This window comes from Eulemur rufifrons, chromosome 18, assembly GCF_041146395.1.
Source record: "Eulemur rufifrons isolate Redbay chromosome 18, OSU_ERuf_1, whole genome shotgun sequence".
NCBI classification, from domain to species: Eukaryota; Metazoa; Chordata; class Mammalia; order Primates; family Lemuridae; genus Eulemur; species Eulemur rufifrons.
The window spans coordinates 27,791,317-27,797,316 of record NC_091000.1 but is presented as its reverse complement, the minus strand read 5'-3'; the positions used below and the strand labels follow the sequence as shown (position 1 = coordinate 27,797,316).

Below are 6,000 nucleotides of genomic sequence, written 5' to 3'. Positions count from 1 at the left end.
GGGATTCGAGAGAGCAACAGAGGCAGGTTCGGCGTGTTGGTGGGGGCCGAGGGCGGCGGGGCCCCGCGGGGTATAAATAGACGGTCGGGGTTTGACAGGCGCTGCGGTGACTGGCGGTGCCGTCCCCCCACCCCCGCCCCGCCCCGCCGCGTGGGGAGGGGAGGAGCGCTCGGAGCGGGCGGGGAGGGGGAGGCGGACTGGAGTGTCCTGGTGGCGGCGGCTGGAGGCCGAGGGGGAGGAGCCGAGGCGGGGGGTGGAGGGAGGAGGCCGGGAGCGGGGCGGGGGCCACCATTGCTCCCCGCGCCGAGCTCTGTGTCGCCGCCGTAGCCTCGGCGGTTGGGGGTCGGTGGGGCGGCGCGGGCGGGGGGCGCAGCGCGCCTCTGTTTTGTCTCCTTCTCTCCCTGTGGAGCGGCTTGGGCTGCGGGGGAGGCCCTGGCTCCCTCCGGACGCCCGGCCAACGGCGGCAGCGGCAGCTAGTCCGCGGCCCTGCTGGGAGGGAAAGGGGTGCTGCGGTCTTTCCCAGGCGACGCGAAGAGCAGGTAAGAGCGCGGGCAGCCGAGGCTGGAGAGGGGGAGCGCGGAGGGCGCGGCGATAAAGCCTCGCTGTCCCGAGTGCCGCCTCCTCCTTCCGCGCCCCCGCCCCGCGCCTGTGTTGTTTGCTCCGGGGTTTGCGGAGGGGTTTTCCGGAGGCTGTGGCGGTGACACTAGAAGGGGGCCGGGGAAAGGGGGCTGAGTGTCCCCGGGCAACGGTCGCGGAGTGGGACTTGGAGAAAGGGGAAGGCGCGCTGCGCGCCTGCCGGCTGGGAACGCGGGGCGCAGGGCAGGGCTGAGGGAAGAGGTTACGGACCCCGGCGCGGGGGATGGGCCGAGCGCAGCTGGTCTCGCTGTGTTTACATCTCTGCGCGAGTCACCTCTGCCGAGAAGCGGACTGAACTGACCCGCCTCATCCCTCGGGGAGGCCGGGGCGGGGGTCCGACTCGGCTCCCGAGGAAGCGCGTCCTGGGAGGGTCTGTGTTGGGCGGGAGTCTGCGGCGAGCGCCGGGGCTGGGCGGCGAGCTCGGGGCGGGACCTGGGAGGCTCGGGCCGCTCCGTGTGGCGGGGCGGGGTGGCGGGTGGTGGTGGCTGGACACCAGTTTCCTTCCCGGTCGGGCCTTATCGCCGCCGCTTACCTTTCCTTCCCTCCGCTGCTAGCTTGCACGACAGGTTGAACTCGGCAGTTCTTTTATTCTCGCTCTCCACGCCGGCCCCCTGCTGCCACTTCCCCCAATTCCCGGGGGGAGGGGTAGGGAAGCTTGGCTCTGATCGGAATCTGTTTTTTAAACAAAACAAAAACAGGCTCAGTAACACGCACGTCCAGTAACCGCCTTCTGGATCTTTTCTCGCCAAGCTGGCCCTCAGGGACCGCGCTACTGGATGTTCTAGGGGCGCGGGAGGAGGACGGTGAGGGGCTCTGCCAGGCTGGGTACTGACTCTGACCGAGCAGCTTCGTGAGCAGGACAGCCGAGCCCCTCTCTTGCTCTAGTTGGGCATTTTTATTCCGTCTCAATAAAGGACGGAGAAAATTTTCCATTAACACCAAGAGTAATCCAGATTGCAGTTCCTAGTGTTCCTCATGTGCCAGCATCCCGAGCTTCCTTTCTAGGAGCGAGATTCACTGCAGAATAGGTTTTAAGTTCTTAGTACTTAATTAAATGAGTAAGAAGGGGACACTTCGTTGTGAAACTGTAATAATTTCCCCTTTCTTATGTTCATGAACATTTACTTCGGCTGTATGGTTTAAATTCTAATCCGGTGATGAGAAAGCAGTAATCGTGTGTTTGGTAATCAGATTTGCTTTTCTTTTTATCTGTGAGTCTCTATCGAGAGGTAAATTATGCACCTTTTCTAGCGCCAGAATCACAGAAAAATGTATGTTTTACTAAGATAGGATTGGGTATTTGTGTTTCAGAGTTCCTTCAAAAAGTATCACGATTTTATGTAAGACTGGAAATTATGGAATTACATTTAAGGAATTTAGGAATAAAATTTATATAGGACAGCACTTTTTCAGAGTGGATTCATATGAATATTATTGAGATTATCTAGTTAAAGTTATGAAAATGAAACTGAATAGGAAATTGAGATGTTGGGCATTTAAAATTTTAATATTTAATGTCAACTTATTTTGAAGCTTAGTGATTTAACTGATAACTTGGATTAATCATTGTTCCTCATCTCAGACATAAATATTCATTTACACAATAATCAGCTTGAGTATGGTTGGGAAGAATTTGTAACCTGGGAATTTTTATATCCTAAGTAAACAAATTGATAACTGTGGTAGGGCCTGCTAATGTTAATAGCTTTACCTCCTCAGAGTTTGTGTAACTTTTTGTATATGTGTAGGAGAGTAAACAGCTTTATTGCGATATAATTCGCATGCCATTCAATTTGTTTTAAAGTGTACAGTTCAGTGGGTTTTCTTTCTTTCTTTTTCTTTCTTTCTTTCTTTCTTTTTTTTTTTTTTTTTGAGACAGGATCTTGCTCTGTTGCCTGGGCTAGAGTGCAGTTGTGTCATCATAGTTCACTGCAACCTCAAACTCCAAGGAGTGCTCCTGGCTCATCCTCCAGAGTAGCTGGAACTACAGGCGCAGGACACCACACCCGGCTAATTTATTTTTTAATTTTTTATAAAAACGAGATCTCCTTATGTTGCTCAGGCTGGTCTGAGCTCCTGGCGTCAAGCTATCCTCCCACCTCAGCCTCCCAAAGTGCTGGGATTACAGGTGTGAGCCAGCCTCAGTGGTTTTTAGTACAGTTGTTCCTTGGTATCCGTGGGGGGTTGGTTCCAGGACCTCTTGAGGATACCAAAATCTGTGGATCCTCAAATCTCTGATGTAAAATGGCATAGTATTTGCATGTAAGCTATGCACATTCTCCCGTATACTTTAAATTATCTCTAGATTACTTATTATACCTAATACAGTGTACATGCTATGTAAATAATTGTTATATGGTATTGTTTGGGGAATAATGATGTGGAAAAAAAGTCTGTACATGTTTAATACACACAGTGTATTAAATTTTTTTCCGAATATTTTCCATCCTTGGTTGGTTGAATCTGTGGATTGGGAACTCAGGGATACGGAGAGCTGACTTTATATTCCAAGTTGTTCAGCCATCACCATAATCAACTTTAGAACATTTTCATCACTCCCAAAAAGAACCCTATACCCATTAGCAGTCACTGTCCATTTTCCCCCAACACTCCTAGTCTTAAGCAACCTCTGCTGATCTACTTTGTATCTTTGTAGGTTGGCCTATTCTGGACTTTTCATATAAATGAAGCTGTATGATGGTCTTTTGTGACTGGTTTCTTTCACTTAGCATAATGTTTTCAAAGTTTATTCATGTTGTAGCAGGTGTCAGGACTTCATTTCTTTTTATTGCTGAATAATATTCCATTGTATGGATATATTTTTCCATTCATCAGTTGATAGACAAATATTTGAGTTTCCACTTTTTGGCTATTATGAATATGCTGCTGTGAATAATTATGTACATGTTTGTGTGTGAACATGTTTTCATTTCTCTTGGGTATGTATGCTTTTAAAGAAATTAGCTTTTTGATTTATTATAATAGCAAAAAATTCATCCATTTTGAGTGTAGCATTCAGTAAATACATAGAATTGTGAAACTCACCACATGCCAATTTTAGAACATTTTCATGGCCTCCAGAAATTTCTTATAGCCTGTTTGCAGTTAATCCTGACTCTCACCCCAGCCTCAGGCAATCTCTGATTTGTTTTTGTCTTCATTTACTTTTTCTGGATAGTTCATATAAATGGAATCATACAGTATGTAGTCTTTTGCATCTGTTTTCTTTCACTTAGCATAATACTTTCGGGATTCATTCTTATTGTAGCATGCATCAATATTTTGTTCCTTTTTATTGCTAAATAGTATTTCTTTTTTATGAACATACAGTAGTTCTCTGTTATTCATGGGGGATACCACGGGGGGATTCCAAGAGCCTCAGTGGGTGCCTAAAATCTCAGATAGTACTGAACCCTATATGTACTATTTTTTCACTCTACATACCTATCTATGATAAAGTTTAATTTATAAATTAGGCACAGTAAGAGATGAAAAACAACAACAAAACAGAACAGTTATAACAATATACTATTCACAATTTCATGGCTAGGATATTTGTTCTTACTGTAGATCTTAGCAACCTCAGCATACAATTTTTGTTTTCCTTATTAAATTGAGAACTTTTACCTTTTCACTTAAAGGAAGCATTTTACAACTTCTTTTTTAGCATATCTGGATTGTCAGCATCACTGCTCTTGAGTTTTGGGGCCATTATTAAGTAAAGTAAGGGTTACTTGAATACAAGTACTGTGATACCATGACAGAGCATCTGATAACCGAGATGGCTACTGGCAGGTAGTGTATACAGCATGAGTACTTGGACAAAGGGATGATTCATGTCCCAGGCAGTACTGAGAAGGATGGCATGAGATTTCATGTTACTCAGATTGGGGTGCATGATTTAAAACATGGATTGTTTATTTCTGGAATTTTCCATTTAATATTTTCAGACCACCTTTGACTGTGGGTAACTGAAACTGTGGAAAGTAAAACTGGATAAGGAGATAAGGGGAGACTGCTGTACCACGTTTTGTTTATCTGTTGACCAGTTTATAGGTGTTTGGATTGTTTTCAGTTTTTGAGTATTTTGAATAATCATCCTTGAATATTTGAGTACAAGTCTTAATGTGGACGTTTGGTTTCATTTCTGTTAGGTAGATATCTAGGAATAGAATTACTGCATCATATGTTTACCTTTTTAAGGAACTGTCAAACTATTTCCCTAAGGGGCCATACCATCTTACGTTCCTAACAGCCAGGTGTGAAGAGTTCCAGTTTTCTTCTTGTCCTTGCCAACACTTAGACTATTGTCTGTCTTCTTTATTATAGCCATTCTAGTGGATATGAATTTGTTTACTCTTTGTGGTTTTAATTTAAATTTCGTTATGACTCATACTGTTGAGCATCTTTTCATATGATTATTAACCATTCATATATCCTTTTTGATGACAAAAGATTCAGATCTGTTGCCTATTTTAAAGTGAGTGGTTTGACTTATTACTGAGTTGTAAGAGTTTTTTTTAATGTATTCTGTATGTAAGTCCTTTAATAATATTTGATTTGCAAATATTTCTTTACAGTCTGTGGCTGGTCTTTTCATTTTTTTATTTTATTTTATTTTTTTTTTTGAGACAGAGTCTCACTCTGTTGCCCAGGCTAGAGTGAGTGCCGTGGCGTCAGCCTAGCTCACAGCAACCTCAAACTCCTGAGCTCAAGCGATCCTCCTGTCTCAGCCTCCCAAATAGCTGGGACTACAGGCATGCGCCACCATGCCCGGCTAATTTTTTCTATATATATTTTTAGCTGTCCATATAATTTCTTTCTATTTTTAGTAGAGGTGGGGTCTCGCTCTTGCTCAGGCTGGTCTCGAACTCCTGAGCTCAAACGATCCGCCCACCTTGGCCTCCCAGAGTGCTAGGATTACAGGCGTGAGCCACCGCGCCCGGCCGGTCTTTTCATTTTTTAAAAATGGGGGATTGGATCTTTGAAGGGCATACATTTTAATTTTGATGGAGTCCAGTTTCTCAGTTGTTTTCTTTTATACCTTATGATTTTGTTGTCTTATGTAAGAACTCTCTACCTAGCTAGGCATGGTGGATCATGCTTGTAGTCCTAGCACTCCGGGAGGACAAGGTGGGAGGATTTCTTAAGGTTAGGAGTTTAGGACTAAGCAATATAGTGAGCAATAAGACTGAGCAATATAGTGAAACCCCGTCTCTACAAAAAATAAAAAAATTAGTTGGGCATGGTGGCATGCACACACTTGTAGTCCCACCCACTCTGGAGGCTGAGGCCGGAGGCTTGCTTGAGCCAGAGAATTTGAGGTTGAGCTATGATGACACCACTGCACGCTAGATGGGAAAA

General features: G+C 45.2%; 1 protein-coding gene across 7 annotated transcripts in view; it reads left to right on the top strand.

Annotated features, from left to right (window-relative positions):
* Positions 1-284: 284 nt before the first annotated feature.
* The window catches only part of ELF2 (E74 like ETS transcription factor 2), a 102,615-nt gene continuing 96,899 nt past the window's right edge, over positions 285-6,000 (top strand). For 6 of the 7 annotated variants that reach the window (XM_069493592.1, XM_069493593.1, XM_069493590.1 and 3 more), the window contains exon 1: positions 285-539. The gene's annotated coding sequence lies outside the window, so the exon portion shown is untranslated. The remainder of the gene's footprint in view (positions 540-6,000) is intronic. The other variant, XM_069493591.1, reaches the window with a different exon arrangement.